Source organism: Rhinatrema bivittatum, chromosome 14 (assembly GCF_901001135.1).
Source record: "Rhinatrema bivittatum chromosome 14, aRhiBiv1.1, whole genome shotgun sequence".
NCBI lineage: Eukaryota > Metazoa > Chordata > Amphibia > Gymnophiona > Rhinatrematidae > Rhinatrema > Rhinatrema bivittatum.
Window position 1 is genome coordinate 66,881,701 of NC_042628.1, and position 16,669 is coordinate 66,898,369.

Consider the following 16,669-nt stretch of genomic DNA (forward strand, 5'->3'; position numbering starts at 1 on the left):
AGGGCAGGGCAGGTCAGAAGGCCCGTAGGCCACACACACACACACACGGAGGGCCCGTAGGCCACACACCAATAGCGGGGCAAGGCAGGTCAGAAGGCCCGTAGGCCACACACACACACACGGAAGGCCCGTAGGCCACACACCAATAGCGGGGCAAGGCAGGTCAGAAGGCCCGTAGGCCACACACACACACACGGAAGGCCCGTAGGCCAGGTATGGAAATCAAGGAAGAAGGCCAAAAGGCCGCACAAGGCAAGGCAAGGAAAGGAAAGGCCCGAAGGCCGCGCAAGGCAAGGCAAGGCAAGGCAAGGATAGGCCCGAAGTCCGCGCAAGGCAAGGTAAGGCAAGGATAGGCCCGAAGGCCGCGCAAGGCAAGGCAAGGATAGGCCCGAAGGCCGCGCAAGGCAAGGCAAAGCAAGGATAGGCCCGAAGGCCGCGCAAGGCAAGGCAAGGCAAGGATAGGCCCGAAGGCCGCGCAAGGCAAGGCAAGGCAAGGATAGGCCCGAAGGCCGCGCAAGGCAAGGCAAGGGTAGGCCCGAAGGCCGCGCAAGGCAGGCTAGAGCAGGGAGCCCAGGTGAGCTCGATGCCGAAGCACCGAGGCAACTGTCAGGCAGGGTTAAGAGGGCACACCCAGAGCATAGAGTGGACATAGGAGATGGACTGGGCCTGTCAGGAAAGTCAGCACTAGAGGGACCCCTGGTGGTGAGGCGGTAGCACAGCAGCCACAGCCGTAACACTAGGGGCTTCTTCAGGGGATATAAAAAATGTTCTGGATGTGTTGCGAGCGAGTCCACCACGCCGCTGTACGAACTGAGGGCTTGGAGGCCTTCAGGTTCTGCTACGAGCGCGAGGAGCGTGGTCGCCTCTAAAGCAGGTGGGGTGAGCCCTTGGGCCAAGACGAGACTCAGGGAGGAGCTCCAAGCCACACTGTGGGAGGTGAGCTGGTGCGAGCATGGAGAACCAGGCGTGGCATAGCTGAAGCAAGGACTAGAGAACAAGGTCTGACCCTCAACCGGACCTGCACGCCCACGATAACCAACAACGCAATGTTGATTGATGAACGGTCCTCCGACTGTTCCAAGCCCTTTCGGACCTGCCGCTGGTTAACAGCATTGGACGGCAGGCCCGACCGAGGATGAGGGCAGACAGAGTCCTTGGAACACAGAAGACATCACAGACAAGGGCTGCAGTGGAGACATCATAGATGAGGGCTGAAGCGAAGACATCACAGACGAGGGCTGGGAAGGAAGACATTGGCACTGTCCCTCAGGGCACCCTACTCAGCCCACCGACACGGGCGGACCCAATGGGCTGGTTGCTGACCACCCTGTCCCACTGCGCGCCCTACACAGCCCCGGAAGACTGGTCGCGGACCACGCTGAGAATGGGGCAAACACAGGGAAGAAGCGGGTTACTGCACTCCTGGCAGTCTGAAGCAAGTAGGAACATCAGGAACTGGATCAGGAACCGACATCTAGGAACATCCGGAACCAACATCAAGGAAATAGGCAGAGACACAGGACAGAGAGCCGTCAAGACAATCGAAACCACGGAGGACCTGGATCGATGAAGGAGCACAGACAACTGTGAGACTCAATCTGAAGGCAAACAGGAACTGAAGTGAAAGTCCTTTTATACTGCTGTATGCAGGCAACTCCCTGGGAGGAATTCACCTGGACCGCCCCTTGCTGGCCCTATAACTAAGGTGGAGAGCTGCGGGCTGGCCCCTAGGGAGAAGGGCTTGGCCGAACCAGGAAGTCCAAGCAGAGCCAAGCAAGCCACAGGCAGGCCTCAAGAACAGCGAGGCCTCCCAGGCCCTGGAGCAAATCCTGGATAGTTCGCAGGCGAGGCCCTGGCTTCAGAGCGGCCTCCAGAAGAGGAGCCGCAGCCACAGGAGGGATCGCAACAGGATGTTGATATACTTTCTCCAGTTTTGTATGTGTATATGAGAATTCAATGTTAAATTGCCACTTAACTGAAGTTCACTATCAACTGATGATACTCTTCAGAACATAACATTTCAATTAAATACTCTGAATGCTCCTCTACTAGATAAATAATCTTATATATTGTAACAGCAGTACATACTGCTGTATAGCCTTGCCATGGAATCACTGAAAGCTGCCGACAAGTAGGTAACCAAACGTGCTGATATCAAAGATGGCTTAAATGAAGCATGAACACATTATCTGCATTTTTTGAGAACAGTTTGTGAGCAGAATTTGAGGCACGGGCAGTGATATATTCATGCTTCATTTAAGCCATCATTGATATCAGCGCATTTAGTTACTTAATTGTCGGCAATTTCAGTGATTCCATGGCTGGGCTTTACAGCAGTATGTACTACCATTATAATATATAGAATTATTAAATGAGGAACATTTTTATAGCACCATGCAAAAATAGCAGCAGTCAGGTTGTTTTGTTTCCAGTAAAGATTTCACCAGCAAATTTTGTCACTATACTCCGCAATTGTGATGCAGCATTCATAATATTTAATTGAAATTACAAGAACACCGGAAATCAGGTACATTATTTTATAAGTCAAATGCTCTTAAAGTAATTGCTTTCATAAAAAGGAAACTAGGGGCCAGAAACGATGGTTGGAAGTGAAATTGCCTTATAGATGAGGTTGTTATAGGTGAATCTCTTTCAGAAAGCATTAGATTGGCGATTGGGAATGAGGAAATGTGATCCTACTGTGAAATGAAGAGACGTCATCTGGCTTCATAAATAGCAAGTCAGCTGAAGAGAAATCTCTATTGGCTGTAGCCAATAAGCCCAGTTTCCCTCAATTCTGCCTCCTTGCAGTGGCTGCAAAATTGACGTGGAATCAAGGAAAACTGGCTGCCTGAACCACCTCCTCCCCCGAGATGCTTCTTTCCTTCCTTCCCCTCTTCTGTGTTGGGTGTAGTGCTATATTATCTATATTGTCCTAGATATTGATCGGTGTTGGGACCGGTCCTGTTCAATATCTTTGTGAGCGACATTGTGGAAGGGATAGAAGGTAAGGTTTGTCTTTTTGCGGATGACTCTAAGATCTGCAACAGAGTGGACACGCCGGAAGGAGTGGAGAGAATAAGATGGGATTTAAGAAAGCTGGAAGAGTGGTCGAAGATATGGCAGCTGAGATTCAATGCCAAGAAGTACAGAGTCATGTATATGTATTTATTTATTTGATGAGTTTTATATACCATTATTCGGTAGAGCCATCATAACGGTTTACAAAGTGAACATTTTTTTCTTAACAGTGTTGAAACATTATAGCAGTTTGAGCATATACAGAAATAAACATATCAAGTCCAATAAATATTCTTAGGTTGGATGAGGAGGGTAGACATGTTTGGTTGGAGATTATAGTTGAGAGTTCATTTGATGGTTGGTACGGTCAGATAACTAGGGGTCAGTGAAGAATTTGCGGAAGAAAAGCGTTTTTAGGTCTTTTTTGAATGTTTTTATGTTGTGCTGGGTTCTCAGGTCTTCAGGTAGTGTGTTCCAGAGTTTTGGGGAGGCGATGGAGAAGGCTCTTTCTCTTGTTGTTGCCAGATGTGCATCTTTGATGGTGGGGATGTTTAAGTAACTTGAGTTCTCTGTACGTACCAGGATCAGTCCAGGACACCTGGGTTGTGACTCCGCACCAGTAGATGGAGACAGACTAAAACTTGTGGGCGGAGCCATATATGCCCCTGTGCCAGTCACAGCCCCTCAGTCTTACTCTGTCTCCAGCAGATGGTGCAGGTCCGGTCACAGCTCCTCCCTGCCCTGATTCTGGTACTCCGTCAGGGTTGGTTTTCTTTTTGGTTTAGGCCAGTTTAGGCTTTAGTGTCTTTTAATTGGAATTTTTGCCAAATTGTCACTGACGTCCGTCTGCCCTACCTCCCAGGGGGGTTGAGAGGTCCTGAGGGGACTACCCCCCCCCCCCCCCCGGTTGAGGCCGCTGCTAGGGTCGAGGACCCGGCTTTTCTAAGTAGCAGCGTCAGGGGTGACACCGGGGAGCCCGGTTCACTCACCCCTGCTGGACTAGGGCTCCAGGACCGCGGACAGCGACAGGCGTTTTTTTGTGAAAAAAAAAAAAGTTTGTCTTTTGGTTTGTGCCAGCTCTCTGTTTCTTGCGTCGCCGCTCTCGGGGGGGGGGGGGTGCCGCTGACAGGGGGGAGGCCGTTCGCGCAATTTTTATTATTTTTTTGATTTTCCTTTGCTGCCGTCTTCGCGCCGTTTCGCCGGCATGCCTCGCAGCTCCGCTTGCCGGGCCTGCGACTCGGCGCGACGGCCTATGCGCTTCCTGCATCCCGGGCGATGAAGGGTCGTCCGGGGCGTCTCGGGGGGCTCAAGTGCGGCCCATGCGACCGCCGCCGAGCGGGGGGGGGGGGCGCGATGGAGAGGCCCCAGGATTGTTTCCCGCTCAGCGTGGGAGTGGCGGCCATTTTAGCCACGGGCCGCGAAATGGCGCGGGAAGCGGCAGGGCCTGCGGCCTTGCCTCCCGCGCTGTCTCCTCAGCGGGGCCCGGCAGGGGGGAGTCCCTCGGGGGACCCGGGGTCCCCGGGGAGCCCAGCTGAGGCTGCTTCTGATTCCAGCTCGTTTTCTGAGGACTTTGCGCTTTTGCTGTGCAAAGTCCTGAAATGTAAGAAAAGTAAAAGCAAGCGCGGCCGGAGGGAGTCCCGCAGGGCTCCACCGCCGAAGAAGTCCAACAGGCCCTCTGGGATTACGGATGTGCCCCCAAGTGCTTCCAGGGGGAAACGGCCTCCGCGTGGCGTCCCACAGGAGGCGGACCCGGATTCCTCCACGGGGGCGGACACGGATTCCCCTGAAGAGCCCCTAAAAGGGGCCGATGAGGGAGACGATCCCAAGGTGGTCCGGCTTTTCCGCAGGGAGGAACTGCCTCCCCTAATTCCGGCCATCCTCCAGGAACTGGGAATAGAAGCACCTCCGGTAGCGGTTCGGCAGGAGGCGAACATGGATCCGGTCCTGTTAGGCCTCACGGGCCCTGCAGTGACTTTTCCGTTTCATTTTTCTTCCACGGACATCCTATTCCGGGAATGGGACACCCCGGAATTGGGTCTGAAGGTCAGCAAAGCCATGGACAAGCTTTACCCGCTCCCGGAGGAGGCGCTGGACCTTCTTAAGCTCCCCAAGGTGGATTCGGCGGTCTCTGCGGTAACAGAGATCCACTATTCCAGTCACAGGTGCGACAGCCCTCAGAGATCTTCAGGACAGGAAGCTGGAAGTGCAACTTAAGAAGATTTTCGAGGTGTCCGCGCTGGGTATTCGAGCCGCCATCTGTACCAATTTCGCTATGAGAGCTAGCTTGCGCTGGGCCCAAGTTCTCCAGGCCAATGCGGATCTTTCTGCTGGCGAGGCTGCGCAGGCGGATAGGTTGGAAGCAGCAATAGCATATGGCGCAGATGCGCTCCACGATCTGCTGCGCACTTCGGCGAGATCCATGGTGGCTGCTGTTTCGGCGCGCAGACTCCTGTGGCTACGCAACTGGGCGGCAGACGGCTCCTCCAAGGCTCACCTCGGGGCGCTACCGTTCAAAGGCAAGTTGCTGTTTGGCAAGGAGTTAGATGACTTGATGGTTTCCCTGGGGGAAAACAGGGCTTTCAGGCTGCCCGAGGATAGATCCAGGGCGCGGTCTTCTTTTTCGGCTAGGTCCCGCTTTCGGGGTCCCAGGAAGTCGCGTCCTCAAAGGTCGTCCGGGCACGCATATAGGTCTGCTTCCTCCCGTACTCCGCAGTGGCAGCAGCAGTCCTTTCGGGGAAAGCGCTTCGGGAGGCAAGGAGGTCCCCTGGCGATTACGGGGCCCAAGTCGTCACAATGAAGAGTGGTCGGCCCATCTCCCGCCGCAGCCCCAGCGCTCCCTTTTGGGCTCGCAACGGCTCCCCGTACATTCACGAAGGTGATGGTGGTGGTGGCAGTGCAGTTGCGCCGGGAAGGTCTCCTGGTCCATCCTTATCTGGACGATTGGCTGATTCGGGCGAAGTCCGAGAATCAGTGTCGAATGGCAGTGGACAGGGTCCTCCATCTTCTGCAGTCCCTAGGATGGGTGGTCAACTTCAGCAAAAGTCATCTGGCTCCCACGCAGACCTTGGAATATCTAGGAGCGTTGTTCGACACGAAGCAAGGCAAGGTGTTCCTGTCACACGACCGGGTATGCAAACTGCAATCTCAGGTACGGCGTTTACTGTCGCTCCGTTGACCGCGGGTCTGCAACTACCTTACAGTCCTCGGATCTATGGCTTCCACGCTGGCGCTGGTCCCCTGGGCGTTCGCTCACCTGCGACCATTACAGTCTTCTTTACTGGCCCGCTGGAAGCCGGTCTCGGAGGACTTCCACCTTCCGCTTCCTCTAGCGGGTCACGCGAGATCCAGCCTGCTTTGGTGGCTGGATTCCAGTCATCTGTCTGCTGGAGTCTCCCTTCTGGTCCCCGACTGGACGGTGGTAACCACGGATGCCAGCCTCTCCGGTTGGGGAGCGGTCTGCCTAGGGAGTTCGGTCCAAGGCCAATGGTCGGTGTCGCAAGCCCAATGGTCTATCAATCGCCTCGAGACCAGAGCGGTCCGTCTGGCCTTACAACACTTCCTTCCGTTGCTGCGGGGAAAGGCAGTCCGGGTGTTGTCGGACAATGCGACCACCGTGGCTTACATCAACCGCCAGGGCGGGACAAGGAGCCCCCAGGTGGCGGAGGAGGCTCAACGCTTGATGGCCTGGTCGGAGCTGCATCTCAGCAACATAGCAGCATCTCACATTGCGGGAGTCGACAACGTTCAGGCGGATTTTCTCAGCCGTCATCGTCTAGATCCCGGAGAGTGGGAGCTGGGGGACGAAGCGTTCCTTCTCATTTGCGAAACGTGGGGTGTGCCCCACATGGATCTGATGGCCACATGGCACAATGCGAAGGCTCTGCAATTTTACAGCCGTCGTCGAGAACGGGGGGCAGAAGGCGTCGATGCGTTGGTGCTTCCCTGGCCAACGGACGTGTTGCTCTACGTGTTTCCCCCGTGGCCGATGATTGGCAAGATTCTGCGGCGCATAGAGTTGCACCCGTCCAAGGTGATCTTGGTGGCACCGGAGTGGCCGCGCCGGCCGTGGTTCGCAGACCTTGTCCAGCTGGCAGTAACGGCGCCCCTTCGGCTCCAAGGAATGGCGGGCCTACTCCACCAGGGCCCCGTCTGTTTGGAGGATGAGGATCACTTCTGTCTCGCGGCATGGCTTTTGAGAGGAGGCGCCTGAAGAGTAAAGGTTACTCGGATGCGGTGGTGGCTACGTTGCTGCGTTCCAGGAAACAGTCGACGTTTCTGGCTTATGTCCGTGTCTGGGTGGTCTTTGAGGAATGGTGCGTGCAGCGTGGGGTGGACCCCACTTCGGCGTCAGTTTCCGACATTCTGGCGTTCCTCCAGGCAGGTCTCGCCAAGGGTCTGGCGTGCAGTTCCCTACGGGTTCAGGTAGCGGCGCTTGGTTGTTTGCGAGGTAAGGTCCGGGGTGCGTCCTTGGCGCTTCACCTGGATATTTCTCGTTTCCTTCGGGGGGCTAAGCACCTTCGCCCTCCATTACGGCTCCCTTGTCCGGCTTGGAACCTCAATTGGGTTCTCTCCGCTCTCTGTGCGGCACCGTTTGAGCCCTTGAAACGCGTAACGCTTAAGGATCTCACTTTAAAAACGGCGTTCTTGGTGGCGATTGCCTCGGCACGGCGTGTCTCCGAGCTACAGGCCCTGTCCTGTAGGGAACCTTTCTTGCGTATTTCGGATTCCGGTGTTTCTCTGCGGACGGTTCCTTCCTTTCTTCCGAAAGTTGTGTCGTCTTTTCATGTGAATCAATCGGTGGAGCTGCCTGCTTTCGCGGGTGGGGCGTCCTCCGTTCCAGAAGCAAGGGACTTACGGAAGCTAGATGTGCGGAGATCCCTCCTTCGGTATCTGGAGGTCACTAATCCGTTTCGGATCACGGATCATCTGTTTGTCCTGTTCTCTGGTCCAAAGAAAGGGGCCGCAGCGTCTTGCACTACGATCGCCCGTTGGCTCAAGGAGGCCATTGGTTCGGCCTACTTGATGCGTGGAAAGCCACTTCCTGTGGGCCTGAGGGCTCACTCGACTCGATCTCAAGCAACGTCTTGGGCAGAAGCTTCGCAGGTGTCGCCTCAAGAGATTTGCAGGGCGGCTACCTGGAAGTCGTTGCATACCTTTATCAGGCATTACAGGTTGGATGTCAGGGCTACCGATCCTGGGGGTTTTGGAGAGAGGGTACTCCGAGCGGGACTCTCTGCTTCCCACCCTCAGTAGGTTTGCTCTGGTACATCCCAGGTGTCCTGGACTGATCCTGGTACGTACAGGGAAAGGAAAATTAGTTTCTTACCTGATAATTTTCGTTCCTGTAGTACCAAGGATCAGTCCAGGATCCCGCCCGCAGTGCTGCGCTGAAGTAATGGAGAGTCCGCTCATTGTTCTAAATTACTCTGATCCGCTTGTTCGCTCTCTCGGTTGGGGAGTCTGTTTCCAGAAGGGGTGTTCTTCCCCGTTTTATTTGTGGTTAATAGCTAGTTTGGTTCTCTGGTTATGTTCTACTTTGACATTCCGTATGACTGAGGGGCTGTGACTGGCACAGGGGCATATATGGCTCCGCCCACAAGTTTTAGTCTGTCTCCATCTACTGGTGCGGAGTCACAACCCAGGTGTCCTGGACTGATCCTTGGTACTAAAGGAACGAAAATTATCAGGTAAGAAACTAATTTTCCTTTATTGGAGCGTAGGTTTCTTGAGGGGTTTTGAGGAGTTATGTTAAGCGTGTTTAGACCTTGATCATTGTTTAAAATTTTGTGAATGATGGTCATTGATTTGTAGGCAATACGTGCAGTAATAGGAAACCAGTGAAGTGAGGTTAATATGGGTGTTATGTGGTCACTTCTTTTTGTTCCTGTTAGGACTCTGGCAGCTGAGTTCTGCAGTATTTGTAGTGATTTGAGAGTTGAAAAGGGTATTCCCGTTAGTAAGGAGTTGCAATAGTCGAATGTGGAGAAAATGAATAGTTTTAGGACTGTTCTGAAATCGTCAGGGTTGAGAAATGGTTTCAGATGTCTTAGGGTTAGGAGTCTGTGGTATCCTTCTTTGGTTTTATTTGATATGTGGTTCTTAAAAGAGAGATCTTTATCAATGATAACTCCGAAGTTCCTGGTGTGGGTGGTAGGGATTATAGATATAATATGTCTGTCTGGAATAGTCAGGGGTGGTGGAGCTGGATTCTGTTTTTTGTCCATGAGAATTATTTCAGTTTTGTCAAAATTGATTATTAATTTCAAAGAATTTAGGAGATGTTTGATTGAAACCAGTAGATCTGAGGTTTTCCTGTAGGTGTCTTCGATTGAGTTTTGTATGGGAATTAAAAGCTGAATGTCATCAGCGCATAGGAAATGTGTGATTCTGTGTTCTTCTAGTAGTTGGCAGATGGGGAGAAGGTATATGTTGAAAAGGGTGGCGGATAGAGCTGATCCTTGAGGGACTCCAGTGTTAAGGTTGATCATTTTTGATGGGTTGTTTTTGATTAATACTTGGTATGTACGATCAGATAGATAGGAAGAGAACTATTGTAAGGTGGTACCAGTTAAACCAATTTGTGTTAGTTGCTCCAATAGTATTTTGTGGTTTACTTTGTCGAAGGCGGCAGAGAGGTCAAGGAGTATGAGGAGGTATTTTTCCCCTCTCTCAAAGCCTCTTATAATAATGTCATTTAGGGAGATAAGGAGAGATTCTGTGTTTAGGTTTTTTCTAAATCCATATTGGGATGGGGGTAGGATTTTGTTTGATTCAAGATAGTCGTCAAGTTGAGTGTGTACGACTTTTTCAATGGTTTTGGCAATGAATGAGAGGTTTGATATGGGGCGGTAGTTGGTAAGGAGTTCAAGAATTAGGTTGCTTTTTTTTAAGATTGGTTTGATGACAGCAGATTTGAGGCATTCGGGGTAATTTCCTTCGGTAAGAGATAGGTTAACAATTTTGGTGATGGTTTTTGATATGGTGGGTTCGATTGTTTTAAGGGTTGTTATTGGGATGCTGTCTATTGGATGGCTGGCGGGGTTCATTTTATTTATAATAGATTGAATTTCAAGTGTGGATGCGGTATCAAAGTTAGACCATGATGGTGTTAATTTGGCGTTAAGTTTGGTGTTTTGGTTGCTGTCGGTTATGTTGGATTGGATTAAGTGAGATATTTTATTGTTGAAGAAATCAGCGAAGTCGTCACTTCCATGTTTGGTAGATTTGGACTCTTGGATGGTTTTGGTAAGTTTCTGAACTATTGTGAACAACATTCTGGGGTTATGATGAAATTTGGAGATTTTGCTGGAGAAGAATTCTTTTTTTGCATTGTTGATGATATTTTTGTATTCAGCTAAGTTGTTCCGATAATTGTTTAGTGTGGTTGTGTGTTTGTTTTTTCTCCATTCCCTTTCTTTTTTCCTGAGTAGGCGTTTGGCAATCCTGATGTTTTCAATATACCATTGGTTATTGTGTTTGGTTTGCTGTTTAGACTATGTAATGATGGGGTTAATGGAGTCTGCTACTTTTTTTGTAATATTTATCCATGATGAGGTTGCAGTCTCAAAATTTGTTAGGTTTATGTTGTTAAGTTCTACTTGAAGGGATTTTTGAAGAATATCCGTGTTGAATGGTGGACGGTAGGAGATCTTGTTTGGAGTTGTTTTGGGTGGTTTAATGCTGGAGTTGGCGTTTAGTGTCACTTGGATAAGGTGGTGGTCAGACCAGGGTATTTCTGTGGTTTGAATAGAGTTTGAGTGCCAGGAATCAGTGTTGATGGGATGTGGAAATCCAAAAGAACTATATTCGATGGGTGGTAAAGGGCTGATGTGCCCGGAGCAGGAGAGAGACCTTGGGGTGATAGTGTCTAATGATCTGAAGTCGGGGAAACAATGTGACAAGGCGATAGCTAAAGCCAGAAGAATGCTGGGCTGCATAGAGAGAAGAATATCAAGTAAGAAAAGGGAAGTAATTATCCCCTTGTACAGGTCCTTGGTGAGGCCTCACCTGGAGTACTCTGTTCAGTTCTGGAGATCGTATCTCCAAAGAGACAGAGACAAGATGGAGGCAGTCTAGAGAAGGGCCACAAAAAAGGTGGAGGGTCTTCATCGAATGACTTATGAGGAGAGATTGAAGAATCTAAATATGTACATCCTGTAGGAAAGGAGGAGCAGAGGTGATATGATACAGACTTTCAGATACTTTAAAGGTTTCAACGATCCAAAGACAACGACAAACCTTTTCCATCGGAAAAAAATCAGCAGAATCAGGGGTCACGATTTGAAGCTGCAGGGAGGAAGACTCAGAACCAATGTCAGGAAGTATTTCTTCACGGAGAGGGTGGTGGATGCCTGGAACGCCCTTCTAGAGGAAGTGGTGAAGACCAAAACTGTGAAGGATTTCAAAGGGGCATGGGATAAATACTGTGGATCCATAAAGTCTAGAGGATATGAATGAAGAGAAGAGGCATGGGGATGGCTTACGGGAATGACAGCTACTATCTGGAGATTAATACTAGAGATGTGAATCGTTTTCCATATCGTCTTAACGATAGAAATCGTGTGGCAGGGCAAGAAAATCGTGTTAGGCATGATTTTTTAGTTAAAAAATCGTTAAAAATCGTTTTTTCCGATTAGTGCGCACTAACGGGAGTTAGTGCGCACTAACTGAAAATGATACAATTTGACACTTTTCAGGTCAGTTAAGGTCAGTTTAGAAATGAATATGTATTCCTATTGGCTGCCCTCTTATTTATTCATGTTACCAAGCTTCCCACTGACAGTATATGGGGGATGGGAAATGGAAACAGTTAGTAGCTTGACAAAACAAGTAATGTGATCAGTCAATGTGACTAGAACTTGTGCCCTAACCCTGATACCAGGGGTATTGTGATCTTCCTGCACACAGTGCCCTATCCCTATTAATACCAGGAGTGTTGTGATCTTCCTGCACACAGTGCCCTAACCCTGGCACCAGGGGTGTTGTGATCTTCCTGCACACAGTGCCCTATCCCTATTAATACCAGGAGTGTTGTGATCTTCCTGCACACAGTGCCCTATCCCTATTAATACCAGGAGTGTTGTGATCTTCCTGCACACAGTGCCCTAACCCTGGCACCAGGAGTGTTGTGATCTTCCTGCACACAGTGCCCTAACCCTGGCACCAGGAGTGTTGTGATCTTCCTGCACACAGTGCCCTAACCCTGGCACCAGGGGTGTTGTGATCTTCCTGCACACAGTGCCCTATCCCTATTAATACCAGGAGTGTTGTGATCTTCCTGCACACAGTGCCCTAACCCTGGCACCAGGGTTGTTGTGATCTTCCTGCACACAGTGCCCTATCCCTATTAATACCAGGAGTGTTGTGATTTTCCTGCACACAGTGCCCTAACCCTGGCACCAGGGGTGTTGTGATCTTCCTGCACACAGTGCCCTAACCCTGGCACCAGGAGTGTTGTGATCTTCCTGCACACAGTGCCCTAACCCTGGCACCAGGAGTGTTGTGATCTTCCTGCACACAGTGCCCTAACCCTGGCACCAGGGGTGTTGTGATCTTCCTGCACACAGTGCCCTATCCCTATTAATACCAGGAGTGTTGTGATCTTCCTGCACACAGTGCCCTAACCCTGGCACCAGGGGTGTTGTGATCTTCCTGCACACAGTGCCCTATCCCTATTAATACCAGGAGTGTTGTGATCTTCCTGCACACAGTGCCCTAACCCTGACACCAGGGGTGTTGTGATCTTCCTGCACACAGTGCCCTATTCCTGGCACCAGGGGTGTTGTGATCTTCATGTACTCAGTGCCCTATCCCTATTAATACCAGGAGTGTTGTGATCTTCCTGCACACAGTGCCCTATCCCTAATACCAGGGGTGTTGGGATCTTCTTGCACACATCCCGGTATCAGGGATAGGGCACTGCATGCAGGAAGATCACAACACTCCTGGTATCAGGAATAGGGCACTGTGTGCAGGAAGATCACAACACCCCTGGTATTAGGGATAGGGCACTGCATGCAGGAAGATCACAACACCCCTGCTATCAGGGATAGGGCACTGTGTGCAGGAAGATCACAATACCCCGGAGGAGTGAGGGTCAGGCAGCTCCCCCCTGTCTGTGAAGCCAGCCTCTCACTAGTAATGCAGGGAGGGAGCTGTCTCAGACTTCACCATCCTCCCCCCCCCCCCTCACCCACACACCATTCACTAGCTGGGACATGGGGGAAGTCAGGAGTGAGGGTCAGGCAGCTCCCCCCTGTCTGTGAAGCCAGCCTCTCACTAGTAATGCAGGGAGGGAGCTGTCTCAGACTTCACCATCCTCCCCCCCCCCCCTCACCCACACACCATTCACTAGCTGGGACATGGGGGAAGTCAGGAGTGAGGGTCAGGCAGCTCCCCCCTGTCTGTGAAGCCAGCCTCTCACTAGTAATGCAGGGAGGGAGCTGTCTCAGACTTCACCATCCTCCCCCCCCCCCTCACCCACACACCATTCACTAGCTGGGACATGGGGGAAGTCAGGAGTGAGGGTCAGGCAGCTCCCCCCTGTCTGTGAAGCCAGCCTCTCACTAGTAATGCAGGGAGGGAGCTGTCTCAGACTTCACCATCCTCCCTCCCCCCTCACCCACACACCATTCACTAGCTGGGACATGGGGGAAGTCAGGAGTGAGGGTCAGGCAGCTCCCCCCTGTCTGTGAAGCCAGCCTCTCACTAGTAATGCAGGGAGGGAGCTGTCTCAGACTTCACCATCCTCCCTCCCCCCTCACCCACACACCATTCACTAGCTGGGACATGGGGGAAGTCAGGAGTGAGGGTCAGGCAGCTCCCCCCTGTCTGTGAAGCCAGCCTCTCACTAGTAATGCAGGGAGGGAGCTGTCTCAGACTTCACCATCCTCCCCCCCCCTCACCCACACACCATTCACTAGCTGGGACATGGGAGAAGTCAGGAGTGAGGGTCAGGCAGCTCCCCCCTGTCTGTGAAGCCAGCCTCTCACTAGTAATGCAGGGAGGGAGCTGTCTCAGACTTCACCAACCTCCCCCCCCCCTCACCCACACACCATTCACTAGCTGGGACATGGGGGAAGTCAGGAGTGAGGGTCAGGCAGCTCCCCCCTGTCTGTGAAGCCAGCCTCTCACTAGTAATGCAGGGAGGGAGCTGTCTCAGACTTCACCATCCTCCCCCCCCCCCCTCACCCACACACCATTCACTAGCTGGGACATGGGGGAAGTCAGGAGTGATGGTCAGGCAGCTCCCCCCTGTCTGTGAAGCCAGCCTCTCACTAGTAATGCAGGGAGGGAGCTGTCTCAGACTGGTATCAGGGATAGGGCACTGAGTGCAGGAAGATCACAACACCCCTGGTATCAGGAATAGGGCACAGGTTCTAGTCATATTGACTGATCACATTACTTTTTTTGTCAACTACCAACAGTTTTCATTTCCCATCCCCCCAACCATCACCTCAGTTGGAAACTTGGTAACATCAATAGATAAGAGGGCAGCCAGCCAATAGGAATACATATTCATTCCTAACTGACCTTTACTGACCTGGATAGTGTCAATAATTTGTATCATTTTCTGTTAGTGTTCCTGAGTTTCCATTTCCATTTCCCATCCCCCCAACCATCACCTCAGTGGGAACCTGGTTAACATCAATAGATAAGAGGGCAGCCAGCCAATAGGAACATATATTCATTCCTAACTGACCTTTACTGACCTGGAAAGTGTCAATTTGTATCATTTTCAGTTAGTGCGCACTAACTCGAGTTAGTGCGCACTAACTCGGAGTTAGTGCGCACTAACTCCCGTTAGTGTGCACTAACACGATTTAACGATTTTTAACGATAAATCGTTAGAATTTCTATTGTATCGTGTTCTATAACGATTTAAGACGATATTAAAATTATCGGACGATAATTTTAATCGTTAAAAAACGATTCACATCCCTAATTAATACCCTTATTCAATAAACATACTCACTGTTAATGCGACTCCAACATTGCTCTATGCTTCAAGGGCAAGAGGAAATGTGGAAAAAAGGATCTGCAGTCACAAAAAAGGGGGGGAGTAGCTTGCTTGTTGCGGCAGTTACTACCCCAAACCAAATAAGACTGATACTTCACTTTCAATGCATATCAGCATAGCTCACTGCTTCAACAGCAGAGGGGATAAAGAAAAGAGGATGTATATTCAGGCAACAACCAACAAGAACTGAATTGCACAGGTAGGGTAAACAAGCATGGGAGTAGCTTGCTTATTGCGGCAGTTACCACCCCTAACCAATTAAGCTAGATACTTCTCTTAGATGCAGCTCCAGCTCTGCTCTCTACATCGATGGTGGGGGTGGAAGGTAATTAGAACCAAAAAGTTACTAATAAGGGCCAAGAGTAACAGATAAGTATAAGAAAAAAAAATAAGTGTGAAAGCTTGCTGGGCAGGTTGGATGGGCCATTTGGTCTTCTTCTGCAGTCACTTCTATGTTTCTATGTTAAATGCTGCTTGTACAGTTAAATATTATGTTCTGAAGAATATGATCAGTTGATAGTGAACTTCACTCAAGTGGCAATTTAACATTAAATTCTCATATACAAATACACTAAACTTTCTACAATTTTGTATCAACATCCAGAATGGTTTTTATATCCCCTGAAGAAGCCCCTAGTTGACGAAACAGAGTGGATCCTTTGAATAAGCTCTTACATTAATATAGCATTATATACTGTATACTTTTTATTTACTTGTATTAAGAATGTGCAGTTGTATGATGAAAAGTATGAATGTTTGTTAGAATAGGTTGAGTGATGAATGATGTGATGATACAATAATAATTTTTGTGTAATGAGAATTATATTTTGAATATTTGTATTAAGCTTTCTATATTGGGAATGAATGTCTAAGTTAAGTGATAATTATAAATAAAAATCTTTTTGTATAGTAGTTATTAAAAAAAATGTTCTTTAATTAATTAGAATTACTTTGATTCCTTTTTTTCATATTGTATTTTCATATTAGAATCTTTTTTTATACCTTCATGTGTTTTTGTACATAGTAGTAAGTATAACATATAGGCTGCCGCAGTCATCAGGGGTCTATATTTGCTTTAATTCCTGTCCTGAGTCAGGTTAGGGTCTGATTAGATCACATGCAGAATTTTATCTATCATGGACAGGCTTCCCGGGGGTTGATGATGGGTTAGAAAGTCTGAATCCTGCGTGACCTGGGGCTCAGAGTCAACCTCACCCGAGAGGGAGGGCTCAGGTTAGCAAACAATCTTAATTTTAGGAATTTAAGCAGAAATGACGAAAAACATTTGAAAGAGCCATAAGTATTGCTGTTGTTTTTAGAAGCTGGTCAGGTTGTCTATGATTAATATTGCAGTTCTAATTTGTTGTGAGTATTAGGGGCTTAGTCTTGTATTGAAACACATATTAAGCATGAAGTGCTGTACTTTTGTAACACTAAATATATCTCTCCCTGCAGGTTCCCCCTGCCATGACAGGCACACAGTTTTTTATGTAAATGTCAGCGCTCCAGTAGCAGATGAAGTGGGTATGTGTGTGGTCATCATGTGTCAGTTCACTTTCCCATTGAATGAAAGTTTAGAAAAGAATTTTCATGGATATTGGTTCAGAGAGGCTGAGCCCTCTACAGGAA